Source organism: Electrophorus electricus, chromosome 7 (genome assembly GCF_041902795.1).
Source record: "Electrophorus electricus isolate QZ-2024a chromosome 7, ASM4190279v1, whole genome shotgun sequence".
Taxonomy (NCBI): domain Eukaryota; kingdom Metazoa; phylum Chordata; class Actinopteri; order Gymnotiformes; family Gymnotidae; genus Electrophorus; species Electrophorus electricus.
Window position 1 is genome coordinate 27295001 of NC_137503.1, and position 15396 is coordinate 27310396.

Sequence of the window (15396 nt, forward strand, 5' to 3'; positions counted from 1 at the left end):
CTGCATTTATTGAGCCAACAGAGTATCAGCAACTTTTACAAGCTGTGTGCCTCAGCACTTGGAGACCCTTCTGTGTAACTTTATATGGTCTGCCACTTCACAACTGAGTTGCTGTGGTTCCTAAATGCTTCCACGTTTCTAGAAGGGAAGAATCTTCACAAACTGTCTTGTTGCAACAGTGGGATCCTATTAGGTACCACGATGTTGCCAGGACGTCATACAATAACAACATCTTCTATAACGTTTTGGCGAGCTTGCAAAAACATTCAGATGACATCCAAGGGACATATTTTTGTTAGCTGGGAAGGAATCAAGCTCTACTTTGTGTGCTTGCAGCCGCTATACAATAACTATCCACTGGCTGCAACTCCTGGAGAACTGAAAAGAGGTTCTTTGTGCTAGTCTATGAGTCTGTAATAAGGCAAGGAGGGTCAACCTGGTTTGTATGCCGAGGTACACGGGAACGAACAAAATCAAAGGAAGCTTGGGAATGCTACTCCTCAAAAACTGTCTATTAGGAATTACACAATAAAACAAAGCGTTAGGACTGAGCAACCCAACCAGGAAGGAACAGCTGGTAAAAGTCCATTTCGTAACTAGACTAGACTTATAAGTGTGGGAGTGTACGGAACACTAACATCATAACTATCGGTTTTCATTGCTACTTTTCAACGTCATAAATGAATACACGCCTAGTGGAAGTATATATAAACTAGATTCTCGGGAGAAGAGTAAACAGCAAGACATTTGAAATGAAAAAAACAAAACAAAAAAAACACCACCAACAAATCTACGTAAACATTTCTAAACAAACCACCAGCTGCGTCTCTGAGATATCGAACTGGCTAAATTCTGCTGAATGCTATAGAGGCTTAACATTCTTTTCTACTAATAAAGTTATCTTGCATTCAAGTGATAATGTTTTCTTACTTGCAGATGTGGTTGTCAGTACAATAGTTTAACTGAGATCAGCTCACAACAATCTGGACAGCGTATTATATCATTTACCTTTACCTTACGTTGAAGATATCCGTTGTCAGTCTGCAGTCAAACTGAGTCGGAGTAACAGCGCGATGTCCTCTCTAAGGTCCGCATTCACCGTTAATAAACTGTGACTTTATAACAGTGAGGCTTACTGAACAGTACTTTCTAGAAAGTACTTTCGAGAAACCGTTTATGGGTTTTTCAAAATCAGCTGATAGGGGTGACTTTAGAGTAACGCCATTTGACGCTACAGATTTGCTGTTCAGAGACGTGAACTAAAAAGCGACCTCTGCTGACCAAAATGGGGAAGCGCTGTGATGCCTATCGCTGCGAAAGGTAGCGGGTACTGGTTAGTTGCAGCATGCAATTAACCTGAATGTACATCGCATTTATGTTCAATTAAAACAGCACAAATATATAATTTTTATAATACTAAAATAGAGATAAACATATAAATAAATAAAGGATATTTTGTGAACCTGTAGGATTATATACCCATGATATTACTATTACTATTAGCCCAGAAAAGGGGGAAAAAAGTACAAAACACGTCTGAACACTCAGTTGACGTTGGTTTTGAAACAAGATGACAAAAGAAAAACTCTAAGTGACTTTGAAAGAGAGTTCATTATTGGGGCACAGATGGCAGGAGCTTCTGTCACAAAAACGGCTTAATGGTTTGTTGTTTCACCGGGAACAGTGATGAAAGTGATGCATGCATTTAGATTAATCAGAAAGACATCAGTAAATACAGGAGGAAATTGTGGTTCAAAGCACACATTCAATGAACATTCTAAAAGACCAAAACCAGAAGAAAACTGTTCTTGACGTAATTGAGAATGCCAATGAAGGATGTTGAAAGATGGAGAATTCTACAACTTAATGAATTGAAGGATGTTGCAAAGAATAGTAGCAAAGAAAGAAACACACACACACACACACACACACGCATGCACAACATGTGTGTGTGCGTGCGTGTGTGAGAGAGAGAGAGATCGAGAGAGATAGAGAGTGAGAGAGAGAGAAACAGGATTGTTTTGACCTTAATTTTGCAAGAGAAAACATTGTTATTACTATATTCTGATGGGACTGATCACTTTCAGGATGACAGCGCCCCCATTCACAGGGAGTGAGGTTTCACTGAATGGCTTGATGAGTATTAACAAGATGTAAATCATATTCTATGCCTTTTGCAGTCACCCAGTCTTATCCTTCAAACATTAACTGAGGGAATATCTTTCATAAGAATGGTATTCTATCTCTCCCAGACAGTTCCAGAGAATGACTGACTGATTTTCTATCTATCTATCTATCTATCTATCTATCTATCTATCTATCTATCTATCTATCTATCTATCTATCTATCTATCTATCTATCTATCTATCTATCTATCTATCTATCTATCTATCTATCTATCTATCTATCTATCTATCTATCTGTCTGTCTGTCTGTCTGTCTGTCTGTCTGTCTGTCTGTTTATCTATCTACCTATCTATCTAACGTCTCTACCCAAGCTCTAACATCCAAAGACTGTACCTCTCCCGAAAGGAGGTAGAAGGGGCCTACAAAGTGTAAGATCTACTGAAGGGTGCAACACAAATCATCCATGAATACATCTAAGCAATGATCCACAAGGATGAGCTGATGAGTGAGTGACTCAGTCAGATAGGGGATGTGGTCACCATGGAAGCAGAGGAGGTGCCATGTTAGGATAAGCCTCTCCATGATGGCCCCTTTCCACCACAGAGAGAGCAGGGGGCTCACATAAGACAATCTTACCAATGGCTGGAAAAGGCAGGACTGAAGGACAGCACAGAGACACTAATCATTGCAGCACCGGATCAAACACAAAGCACTAATGGTCGATTGAAGCAGGGGTGTATCACACTAGAGAAGCCCCAAGATGCAAACTGTGCAAAGGAACCTCTGAGAAAATCCAGCCCTTAGTAGCAGGATGCAAAATGTTGGCATACAACGAGAGACACCTCCAAATGTGTGTGTGTGTGTGTGTGTGTGTGTGTGAAAAATATATATTCCCCAATCGCCCTCCTCTGGGTGGTCTTTTTCTGTCAAGCTCAGATCCTCTACGAGAGGCCTGGTAGAGGTTGAAGGTAGAGCTCGAGGGTCCTGCATAGTATCTTAGCTGTTCCCAGGACTGCACTTTTCTGGATAGAGATCATAGATATTGTTCTTGGGATCTGCTGGAACCACTCCTAGTTTGGGGGTCACAACCCCTAGTGCTCCGATTACCACGGGAACCACTGTTACCTTAACCTATCACATCTTTTCTACCTCTTCTTTCAGCCCTTGGTATTTTTCAAGCTTTTTGTGTTCCTTTTTCCTGAGGTTGGTATCGCATGAGATTGCTACATCTATCACAGGTTTGTCCATCGGTTGGTTAGCCATTACCATTTTGTAAATCTGTAGCTGGAAGTCTCACAGGATCTTGGTCATTCGCCACCACCTTTAGTGGTGTATCATACTTTGACCATGGAAATTCCAGCCTGTACTCAGCACATATATATGGAATCTTCTTCAGATACATACACACATATACTGGACCTTACATACTGGACCTTGTGAAAACTGGTTTCGTGCAGGGTTCCAAGCTGCAGTGACTGTAACATCCACCAGATGTCAGCATGATCTTCATAATGTCACGTTAAAGTGCCATGAGAAGTGGGCTGGCTTCATGAAAGACTCCATTCATGCTACTCTGTAAATGTGAGCCTATCTTGGTTGACCTAGGCAGGCGCAGACATGCCGCAAAACATGCTGGGGCAAGTTATGACATGTCGACCTCCAACGTTTTTACCCTTGTGTCCAGCCTGATGAATTAGAAACAGAGTAGCACAGCATTACCTCATAAGTAAGAATATTAGACCAGTGAGCTGAAAAATGAAATTTTTACACAGTCACTGATCTGGTATTCTTCTTTATTACATTTCATTTGCAGCAGTGGCAGGTAAACCAACACCTTTCTATAAAGCAGACAAAGGTGCAGATCAGGTCTTTAGATAACCTGTGCTAAAAGAATTCTTTGAACATAATGTGCAGGAAATATAAACATGACTAGTGTACTGAAACTGATTCAACTTGTCAAGGTTCATACATAGTATTAAATGTTCAGAGCCCATAAAGTTCTGGCAACCTTTAGTTCACTAATAAAGCTGTGTAAGAGCCTTGTTTAGTCCCAAAATCCTAAACCAAGTAAACAAAGCTGTTGGTTTCTTTAATAACATTAAGTAGTACAGTCTGTATAAAGCTTCATCTTGATCTTATCAACAGCTACAGCTCCTCCACACCACTGTTGCTGCAATTTAAGCTTTCACCTATTTGAAAACCACATCTGCTAAACTCATCTAACACTTCACACATGCACTCTCTGTCTTCTATCCCCGTCTCCCCCAGTCCACAGATGCCTGTGTGTTCAATATCACATTACCCCCCTGGTCTGACGCCCCTCCCCAGACTGCCTTTCCTGCAGGCCCTGAGAGGGTTTCTGCTCAGGAACGATCAGAGCTGGGCGAAACTTGCAGTGGAGGCTGGGTAGACTGCACACATTCTCTAGGTTACAAACACAGATGAGTGCAGGTGGTGAGATATTGTCTCATGGTTCAGTATTGTCATTTGTGTGCCCCTCGTGTGTCTGGTCCTGGACCAGGGCTCGATGGCAGCATCTCAGCCCACAGCAGGGAAACGTCACAAACAGTCACACAGTCACACACAGTCACACACAGTGAAGGCATTACATTTCTGCTCTGAATGAACCAATAACTTTTGTCAGGTTTAGCAAAATGACTCTGTATCTGCTATGGTGCGTGTGGGTAGCAATACTAAAACCTGCCATGTTATATGGCATGACAGGAAATTTATACACAGAGATTTTATAAGTAAAAGCTAAAAGCTTCACATGCATCATTGGGAAGTGGATATGGTTAAATTGGATTTTCCACATGGGTCACAGCATGGCTGGGAATTACACTGGGTCTCATTTTCCACATACCAGCCACTACAGAACATAAATGCCATCTCCTGTTCTGACTCACTCCCTTCAGTACAGAGAGCAGCATTTCCTAAAAGAAATGTCTTTTTAATGTAAAGGAGTTAAAATGATCCAGCCCTCAAAGCAGGGCATTGTGCAATATTACTCTATTCTAAATACAGGCATGTGTCCAATATTCTCAGACATCTGGGAGGGTGGATGACGTAATATGACAGAAAGGAGGTTTCTAGGAATTGTAACACTATTTTAATCAGTAATGTTTTTGGTCAATGCTGAAAATGAAACTAGGCTGTTTGTTGCCTTACGTTTATACATGCAGTTATAGAGCCAAAGTGTATATTTATGGTGGCAATAAAACCGAGCCACTTGAAACTGAGCTGAAGCAAACTGTTAAGACTGGATTGAAATATATCTCTGGTAATTCCAAGATATTCCAAACAACAAGTCTTCTTATGCAGGGTAGACTGAGTTGTATGGGGCATATAAAATATATTTTAACATGGTGTGCAGACCGAGCAAACCAAGATTCGAGTAGGTTCATTTTGCCTCCTTCGACCAATTTACTGTACCAAGTGACCTTGAACCCCCATCATTTAAAAGGTCTCACATCTGCTTTCTTCCACTAGCTCCGAGGGGGTCCCTCACCCCTCATCCAGTCTGCAACCCCTATGAGACCCTTCCGGAAGCAGGGGAGGGCATGCGGTGATAGGGGCCCCACCAGCCTGCCCATATGACCTACCTGCTGAGGCTGTTACTCCACACTATTCCCAGTTCAATTTCATTACCTTCAATCAATACATTTTTTTTCTCTCTCTTTTTTAAAATCCAGATTGAATCTTCATGGTTGAGCTGACAGGAGATGCCTATCCACCCAGATGTCCTCTGTGCCTCAGCTTTAACCCTGGAACATGGAGGGTAAAAAGCCTGAAAAAGGCTCGCACAAGGCCCCTGGCTTGATGCCGTGTCCGTCGAACCCCTTTGACATTAATCGAATTACATGAACGACAGGGGTGCCTTGTGACCTATTGGTGCAGGCCAAAGAGATAAGACCCAGCGGCTAGCTGCCCTCTTTCACAATGCTTAGTTGTCCCTAGCAGCTAATGTTTTCAACTTGCAGGAACTTTTCAACTTGCAGGAAGTGGCTGGGAGCCCTGGGGGTGTGCTAAGCTTGCAGGGTGACACCAAGGCCACAAACGCCTTTCCTCTCATTTTCAGAATCTTGATCAAAGACCATCAGCAGCACTGTGTCCAGTTCCTTTGCTCTGCTTTCTGTTTTGGGTGGCCTGACAGTGGACCATGTGTGTCCCCTGGTCCCGGAGGCCCTGTGTCCCACACCCTGACCCCATGGCCTGGCCTGCTCGAACTAATGAACTGCTAGGGTCAAAAGTTAGTCTGAGGCCACTGCTGACAGGCTGACAGTGTCCAGATGAGCCATCCACCATCCCCGCTGCCTTCACCCATCACCTCCAGCCTGCCTGTGTGCGTCCGAGCATGGGGTCGAGTTCCAGGCGGCTTCCCCGGCACCTGGATTAGGCTGGGTGCCATTACCTCATGGTCAGCGCTCCCATCATGGGCATTGTTAGAGAACAGCCTTCTTCCTGCTGTGACCTCATATGGCTGGATGGGCCTCTTCAGTGGCGTCTTTAGCCAGAGCGGCCAGCATGGAGTAATTAATGACTTCTGCAACAGCCACACCGCTGCAGTGGCTAAGGCACCCTACTTTTTCCAGCCTGGCTATTTGCCTGATGAAGTGGCCTGATTCAAGGTCCCCGACAGACTCCCGGGGAGGACGAATGAGAGGCTGGGTTAGAGGACTTGTTCTTCCTCTGGAACAACCCTGCTTTCCTCAGTCCAGCTGCTGCCCTTCCCCCCAGGACAGAGGCCAGGCCACATCTGTCACCAGAGCTGGAAATGGCTCTATTAGCAGCTGGAAGGCTGGAGGCACTGGGGCTGTGAGAGAGGCACATGTGCTCTGTAGGGCCCCTAGAGGCCCCCGGTGTTATTAGGGCCAAGAGTGGTGCGTTCAGTTTATGTTTATAGCAGAGAGGCAGGAGCTGTGCTAATCAAACACAAACACTAGAATGGGTCACAAGTGCAGAGTGACCTCGCAATCAAAAACTGAAATAGCAGACACATGTCATTGTTTGTTTTATGGCTCCATGCTTTTCTGGCAAGAAGTCATTCTTAAAATCGTTCTAACGTGAGTGAATGGTCAAGCCAGGTAGTTTTGGTTAAAAAAGGTTATAAAGTTGTGAATTTATAAGAAAAGAAGGCTTTATCCTGCATGTTGCTTAACTTTTCACAGGGGATCATAGATGCCTGGACACATTTCACAGTCCAGATTCCCTGGTCTCCTTTCAGACCAGCGTCTGGAAACTGCAGAGCTGCTGTGCTGAAGCTGCCCAGCAGCTACTCTGGCTGCCTGGCGCTCCGGCTGCCTGGCGCTCCGGCTGCCTGGCGCTCTGACTGCCCTCCGCCAATGGCTTTCAGCTTACCATCCCTGACAGCTCATGTCTTTAGTATAGCAAATTTGGGAAACTTCTGCAATCCTTTTTCACAAAAGTTAAAGTGAACCTCAGATATGTAGTGTGGCCCAGCCATGCCACTGAAAGCCTGGAGAAAGTTTTGCACGATTCTCCAAGGAGACATGGTATATTTGGCCTCTGTTACTCTGACATACACTAAGGCTGTTTCTGCACCTGTTGCCTGTTGTTTTTGCCAAGAGAGAATTCGAATGTCAAACCCCTTTCCAAACAAATGTATGGTTTCAGCGCTGCCTTGTGGATGGAAAACAGATGAAGAAAACAGCTCTTTAATAAGGTCCAAAATTGTTGAAGATGCTCGAGGGCGGTACAGTGATAGACCGCCACAGACTGTCACACGCCTTTGGAATATGCAGTGATTCTATATGCATGAGAGATAGTTTGTGTGTGTGTGCACGTGCGTGCTATTGTGAGCTCTCATCATTCCATCTGCATGGATGTGTGACGGTATGCGTACTGTAAATACAGTTGACATCAAAGCATGTAAAGTTCGTTTGGGATGCAGTTTATTTATGTGAGTGCGTGTTGGGGGTGGGTGGGGATGCATGTCTTTATGGCTGGGGGAGAGGGAGAGAGAGAGAGAGAGAGAGAGAGCGAGAGAGCGAGCTGTAGGTGGGCTATGAGGCTAGCCCGGTAATAAGGCAGTGTCAGGGAGGGAGCGGTGTGATGGCGAGCACCATAGATGGCCCACTTTAAGTGCAGGGTCTCACCCATCGGGAACATCACTGCAGGCAGGCCCCTGTCACGCACTGTTGCCTACGTGTGCAAATGCAGCTCAATGGAGGCATCGCTGTGGCTTCGCACTGCAGCCAGGCTGTATGCATTACGCATGCAAGGTGAGGGAGAGAGAGAGAGAGAGAGAGAGAGAGAGAGAGAGAGAGAGAGAGATAGGGGCAGCAGGGGAGGCTGAACGGGACAGCCTAGGACTCACTGTCTCTTGCACGTCCTGAAACTTCAGCCATGGAGGAGCTGACAGATGTATCTGAATGGAGTCCTGCTCTAAAACTACACTGTCTTTACAGTTTAATTTATTTCAATGAAATGGATTATTGTTACTCATTTGGCTGTTGCACTTACCATTATCCATAAACTAACATTTGCTTCATGATTTCCAAAATAACGGTGGAGCGAACTGTTCCTTCATTACCAGGGCTTGGAGAGATCCATCAGTCAAAAGGCCTTGGGCTCATCACTTTATACGAATTCATCGTACTCCCCATTACTTCTCAACGTAGTTCTCCATCAAACGTTGTTCTCCATCTCTCTCTGCCAAGACAAGCACTAGAGACTTTGTGGCTGGACCTAGGTGCACTGAGAGGGGGCTATCACATTTAATCCAGCCAGTGTCTCGCAACCAAATTCTCATCTTTTCTGCCATCCGTCAAGCTGGAGCGTCAAAGAAGATTCCGATTGTACATTTGCTTTATTCCATAGTTTCCACTGATCATCATAGCGGTGACCTGCGAGGTCTCGTCCGAAGCAAAGGGTGGAGACGAGAAGAGAAAATATGGGGCAGAAGAAAATGAAAACAGTGTAACACACCAGCTATGGGAGGCCTCCAGTCTCACGCTTCGAAGGTCCTTGGACAAGTAATAGGCTGTTGGTCTTTGTGGGGGTTGGGGTAGGGCGCTGGATGTTTTGTGGTTTAGCTCATGGTCGAAAGCAAAAGAAAACGGATGAGTCAGGTAATGACAAGGATAGTGAGGAATCCTGAACCTCCTCCTCGTGATCGATGGGAGCAGCAGCAGACAATGGCCCAGCCAGCAGGCTGCCCCGGGTGTGGGCGACGCTGCAGCACGGAGGCCGCCTGAGCCCTGCCCCAGGCCAGCTGCCAGCCTCTGTTACTTCTCCTCGGCTCTCGGCACAAGTGAAGGCAGGAAGCCAGGCGCGGCGGCTCCGCTTTCGCCACTCATAGCCTGTAACTGAGACTCTCCTGCCATGCTTCTGAGAAACGGAAGTGTGCCATTGTCGGGTGCACCCCCCCCCCCCCCCCATTCAATTATGAAAGCAGCGCCCCTGGCCAGGGCTGGCATTTACAGCATCAGTCTCTTCAAAGCCTGGGCAGGGTCATGCTGGATACTGTTTCCCAGATTGGCCAGGCTGTGTTCAAAGTGAAGGGAGTTAACCCCCCCCCCCACCCCATCTTGCCCTCTCTCTCCGTCTGTCTCTCTTGGTCTCTCTCTCCATACAATGTCTAGTCACTGTGGGGTTCAGTCCATTAAAGCCAGCAATATGATCCAGCCATGTGACAGAAAGCAAAGAGAGGGAGTCGAATGGAGCTGTATGCGCTCTCATGAGCATAATTGCCAGTATGAAAAGCTGTAGGCCCAAGGTAAGTAATGAAGCGCAAAGGTCCACAGCTGGCTGTTTTTTTTTTTTTTTTAAATAGGATACTGTATAGCCTAGTCTTTCCTAGTATGTAAGAAAGCCATTAGGTATGTTATTATATATTTTGAATGTTTTCTTTCTCTCTCTCTCTCTCTTGCTCTCTGTGTGTTTGTGTGTGTGTCAGTTGCATGGCAGTTCCACAGTCTTTTAAGTGTGCAGTAAGGAGCCACCCACCCTGAGGCAGATGTCAGTCACATAGCGTCAGGAGGAGCAGGCCACCCGAAGCCCACTGGCAAGGCCGGAGCCTTAACTTGGCAGGGACGCGTGTCTTCCGCCCTCGGCATGTGCCTTGGACAAGTCTGATCCAGACACATTCCCCCCAGCCTCTGCCTATTTAAAACCCCGTGCTGAGTGTGTTGTGTGCTAGCGCGCTGGCAGAACCCCTGCACATCCATGCAGTGTGTACACTGCTGTCCTCCTGCTTGTCATAGCGGAAGAGGTGGCACCATGCGTGGGTGAAGTCCTAAAAAAAAAAGCCACATCTGAGGGAGTGGCCAGGATGGTCACATGACCCTATTACACTGCATCGCCTGTCCGTACCCATGGGCAAAATGACAGCCACGGTGTGCCCAATGGGGCCACGCTCCCCTACGCAAAGCGCTGATGCCATCCATGCCTGTTTCTCCTGTTTTCAGCACACCCCTCAGAGTGATGGAGGTGGACGAAGCCTGCCTGCAGGCCCAGCTGGGGCAAGGAGAAGGGTAGCTAACACAGGGTCCCCCAGGACGCCACAGCAGCACAGGGGAGCGAGAGAGAGAGAGAGAGAGAGAGAGAGAGAGAGAGAGAGAGAGAGAGAGAGAGAGAGAGAGAATGAAGGCGTGTATGAAACATCTCTATGCTGTAATATTAATACACTGCATCTCTGTGCTGTAATAATAAAATAGTGTATCTGTATGCTGTAACATTAATGCAGTTCATCTCTATAGTGTAATATTATTAATACAGTGCATCTCTATGGTGTTATATTATTACAACAGTGCATCTCTATGGTGTTATATTATTAAAACAGTGCATCTCTATGCTGTAATACTAATGCAGTGCCCATGAGTTCCATTAGACACGGAAACATGAGGGAATACTGTCCTAATTACTTATTCCAACTCTAAAAACATTTAGCTTACAGCGTGCAACAGGCATGCCTCTAATGAGAATGGCACGCAGTCCTTTTTAAAATTTTTAATTTTTTTTATTATTATTAATTTTTTTTACATATGATTAAAAACTTGCAAACGCATTAACTCCACAGGTCTGGTTTTTACACAGATTATCATAAAGACTTTGCATCACACACATTCCTGAGCGTGTGAGGAAATGCCACCTCAAACAACAAAGAACAGACAACACGGAACAGATCGCTGCGTGCATATTAACCCGCCCCTGTGTTCCCCACTCCCAGCAAAATGCACTGCGTCTGGGTAATAAAATATTCCTCACGCGAGACGCTCTTGCACTGCCGCACTGTGCAAATTTCCTCAATTCCCTTAATGCTCCTAACCTGACTCTACAATCGCGCCTCTCTGATGCAAAGCATGTCGCTGTCGCTTTGTTGCGTCGCTGTGCGTGTCTACTCTCTGCGCGTGTGCAAAGAGCTGAAACATGTACTGGTGCCAGTACGAACATTTATTGGTTCCAGTATGTTCCCTGCTCAAGACGAGTTTCCATATTTGAACCTCAACAGTGCTCAAAATGAAGCATTACTCTGTGCCTCTCCGAGACTGCACTGCTCTTAATGAGGCAGGCATATCTGGAAACTCAGCCGAGACGATGTCATCTCTCCAGAAATAGGAGCGCTTCCGTCTGTCACGGCTGTTTTGGATGCTCGTCGGGAAGGCGCGGCCTCCGTTCCAGGGAACTGCCTGCTTACCTACTGATCAGGGAAACAAAAGAGGGGAGCTCTGACAGCTTCAGCGCAGCATTCAAAGCTGGGCGAAACCCGGGGGCTTCCTGCACATCGGTGTGCTGTCACAGGCCAGCAAGCACTTTGAGCCCAGAGGCCCCGTCGTGTTGGTGGAGAGTGGCTGGAGTGACCTTCTGAGGAGAGTCGTGAGATCTGCACATGACTTCACATCAATTCAAACTAATAGGCTGCTGAGTTCCCCTGTGCACATGCCTTCTGGCTGTTTAGTAGAGTTTTCCTGTACAGTTGTGCTGAGCTCCATCACGATTAAACGCACTCTAACTCTGGGTACATGGTTCTAAGAGTACTCTTTCTCCTGATTCATGGTGTGCTCCCAGAAAAAGAACCGTGAGATTCTTAAAACTCAATCTTAAGTAATCTTTCCTACTGCAGAGATGCAGTATGAATGTGGAACTGAAAGTAAACTGATGAGTAGGGCATTACTGCATGGGCTGTGCCTGCATGAAGGCTAATAATATCTGCACGAAGGCTATAATTAGTTACAGTCTAATTTTTACCTTTTTCACCAGTGGTATTTTAAACAATAAAGTTACTGAAGTTACAAGAAATAAACTTGGGTTATGGTGAATGTTTGGAGCCATTTGCCAAATATACAGAAAATACATGACAGGCTTTTCCTTACCATAAGAAATGTCCTTCAGCCATTTTCCACTGGAGTAGCAGTGAAGTGTGCAGAAACATATAGAGAACTCAGCCTGCGCACCCCCTGCGGTGCTCAGACCCTGCGCCATCATGTCTGCACTCTCTGTAAGACTGAAAGACTGACAATCACAGTGATCTGTGCTTTGATCGACCCCAACCGTATGCGGCCAAATGATCAAAGCTCCATTATCAACAAGGTTAAAAATACTGCAAGTTTCATGCTCTGAAATGGGAGAAACACAATCCCTGTCACTTAATAGATTATCTTGCCTCTATGCACAGAGCTAAATTATTTGGGCCAATATGCTGCCTGTTGACTACGAGCATATTACAATAAGTTCCTCTCCGGTCCTGCACTGATTTGATGCATGCGCTGGCCTGCTTTGTTGCCTGCAGGTCTCGATTGTGGGAGATAAATAGCTGCAGACTTACTTTAATAACCTCACCGTGGGAGGCCTGCCACCGACGAACATAACACTACTACCATACGGCCCTCTCGCCCTTCAGGAAACAAGTGGCCATTTTTAATTTTTTTTTTCAGCGCTGGCATACTTAATGGCATGGAGACAATTTGAACCGATTTGTCAGGAGAATGGGAGCGGCACAGAGGACCAGGGAGTGGCACGCTTAGCCAGCGTAACGAGAGCAGCCCCATTCATCTTCACACTGCTTATTTCTGCAGCACTGCCTTAATGAGAAGGGGCCATTCAACATGCTGACATACGTGTTACATATGAGCGGGAATATTCTCCTCCAGTTAATTGGCTTAGTGGACACACATGTGCACACAGACGAATGCAGACATACACAGACTTGCACACACACACACACGAGCGCGTACGTGCAAGCACACGCGCACACACTCGTACACTTACGGCTGGCAGACAAAGAGCCACGCAGTCAACGAAGCAGCTATATCACTGGAGTGCAGCAGAGAAATATTTAGTTTATGCAAAAATATATTTAGAATATTTTTTTATAGTGACTGCATAAATTAAATAACTCAGGGTGGCTAAGGTCAAAATCTACACCTTTTAGTGATATCCAGTGAGAAATAATTGGTCACTGTTTGCGGAGCGGACTACAGAGTGAGTCATGGTGACTGGCTCCTGGCTCAGATACAGAAACACTATGAACGTTCACAGAGGATGCTCTCTCACCAGCAGGGCAAATGCAGTGACTTCTCAGACTGCTGAAATCTCAAACCAGGAACTACCGAGACAATGCAATGGCCAGACTCTGAGTTTACATATTGCACTATTGTATGTGCATGTTGTACATGTATTTTAGAGGCCAGGGATATAATGACCTAGTGCCACTGCTACATTATGCCTCATGTTCATCACTAACCATATATTTTACCCAGTACCTTTTAGTAAATGGGCCTTAACCAGCTGAGGACCCAGACAACCACTGCATCGGGGTCATTTAAGGCAGACCCTCTCTCACACACACACACACACACACACACACACACACACACACACACACACACACACACACACACACACACATATGCACAGAGCACAGAATCACACTCATTTATTAACCCCCCAAGGCTAACATGATTTCTTTTCTGGTCTGGTCTTTGTGTTCACATAGTAGGAAAAAGCAAGAGTCTTCTAAAAGGGAGAACAATCAAGTGATTTTTACCCGGCGCAGCCCTCCTGAGTCCACGCACACCACAAGCCCTCCTTCCAAATTGTCCGTGTTGAATGGTGGCTCACATGTTATGAGATTATGCCTCAGTGTTATAGAACATCTGTCCAATCATATGGTCAAGGGGAAGGGCTCATGTTCCCACCCTCACCGACTGCATTAATGTGTGTGTCTTAATGAGGCCTGGATACACTAATGATATCTCTGTTATGACCCTGTATCCATTATCCAAGAGCGCTTTATAGGCATGTGCAGCTGGGACCAAACCATTAGCATGTAGCTATTTGAACTGTCATACGGCTAATGCACTGTTTGTGTGCTCACTGTTGAGATGAAGATCAAGCACTTTTTAATCATCTTGGAATGTTGAATGGAAAATCTGCAGTTTGGGACTTTTTTCAGGGAACCGATACTAATTTGTTTCATCTTTTGCCTCATCTGTTCTACGATTTGTCTGTCGATTAGAGTCTGAATACGGAAAGCGTCCAAAGCATTAAGGCAGGGGCTGATATGTCCGAGCTCCTGGCGTGGCAGCGATGCAGAAGCAACCCGGGGCAGATGCTGGTTAGGAAGCTTCTGTGCAAGCCTGCATCACGGTGAGGTCGTTTCCTGTTCACGCCAGACGCCGTTTCTCTTTAGGGCCTTCACTTGTTCATTTAGCGTTGGACAAAACCTCTGATGGGTCCTGGGATGGAGAACACAGCAAATCTGTTTGTTTGCTCATCATGCCCTAGTGATAATGGCAAAACAGCTCTCTCAGAGCTGGAGAGTGGAGGATCACTTGAGTCCAGTACACAAAGGGCTTGGGTGCAGGTGGGGTCAGGCCAGCGAGGACAGGAGATAAACCCATGGAGGAGGCCTGTGCACTGGGGAGGTGGTCCAGGATGGAGTGGGTGGAGGGTCTGCCATAGTTCTCTGGTGGCAGCATGGGGGCCCCAGATAACAGGAGGTGCTGTTTGAATTAGGGGGCGTGGCGAGCGCGGATGGCTCCGGAGGTGCGGCGGAGAGCAAGGGGAAGGTGGAGTGTCGCACGGCAGAGGTCTGTGAGGGAGAGATAATCAGCGATGAGCTGTTTGATACCCTCCTACAGCCTGCGTGCACGCTAGGGGCTGTGTGGCAGACGCAGTGGCATGCAGCTCCCCCACATGCGCTGCTGGGAGAAACGAGACACATGATATCCCAAGAACAGGATATGTTAGAACACCCTTTGTGGGATGCAGACTTTGAGAAGGTTGATTCCACAATGCACAGTGTC

At 46.2% G+C, this 15396-nt stretch overlaps 1 protein-coding gene across 10 annotated transcripts in view; it reads right to left on the reverse strand.

Annotated features, from left to right (window-relative positions):
* Positions 1-15396, reverse strand: part of rnf144ab (ring finger protein 144ab) — a 46509-nt gene that overhangs the window by 17713 nt on the left and 13400 nt on the right. For 4 of the 10 annotated variants that reach the window (XM_026998999.3, XM_026998995.3, XM_026999001.3 and 1 more), the window contains exon 1: positions 1015-1251. The exons of 2 other annotated variants lie outside the window; for them this stretch is intronic. The gene's annotated coding sequence lies outside the window, so the exon portion shown is untranslated. Of the gene's footprint in view, positions 1-1008; positions 1253-15396 lie in introns of those variants that run through there. 4 more of the 10 variants (XM_026998997.3, XM_026998998.3, XM_081717930.1 and 1 more) reach the window with 3 other exon arrangements.